The sequence below is a fragment of the Fragaria vesca genome, linkage group LG6, assembly GCF_000184155.1.
Source record: "Fragaria vesca subsp. vesca linkage group LG6, FraVesHawaii_1.0, whole genome shotgun sequence".
Taxonomy (NCBI): Eukaryota; Viridiplantae; Streptophyta; class Magnoliopsida; order Rosales; family Rosaceae; genus Fragaria; species Fragaria vesca.
The window spans coordinates 8,244,646-8,245,068 of NC_020496.1; positions in this window are offsets into that span (position 1 = coordinate 8,244,646).

The following is a 423-nucleotide window of genomic DNA, read 5'->3' on the forward strand; positions in this document are numbered from 1 at the left end:
TGTTATATTTTTTTTATATAATATCTCTTGAGAAAAGCTTTCATATTTTAAGTGATAAATTATGAAGGTTTTGACTAAAGAAATTACGGTAGAGAAATTTAGAGAGAATGATAAGAGACAAACAAATTGTAGAAGCTTGAATATATATATAGACGTAAATATATCATGAATTGATTAGGATTGTACATTGTGTGATTAGCAAATCTATCCAAATTAGGACAGCAGAAAACTTGTCTACTATATTAATTGGCAATATATTTTCAAAAAATAAAATAATATAGGGATAAAAGCTTTTTTTAACGTCTCAAGACAAGATATATATTTAAAAGATTAAAAAAACATGGGAATAGAAGTTTTTTTTACGTATGGATGAGGGGTGTCAGAAAGAGGCAAGTTTTGGTCGACAGTATATTTCCCCAGCCA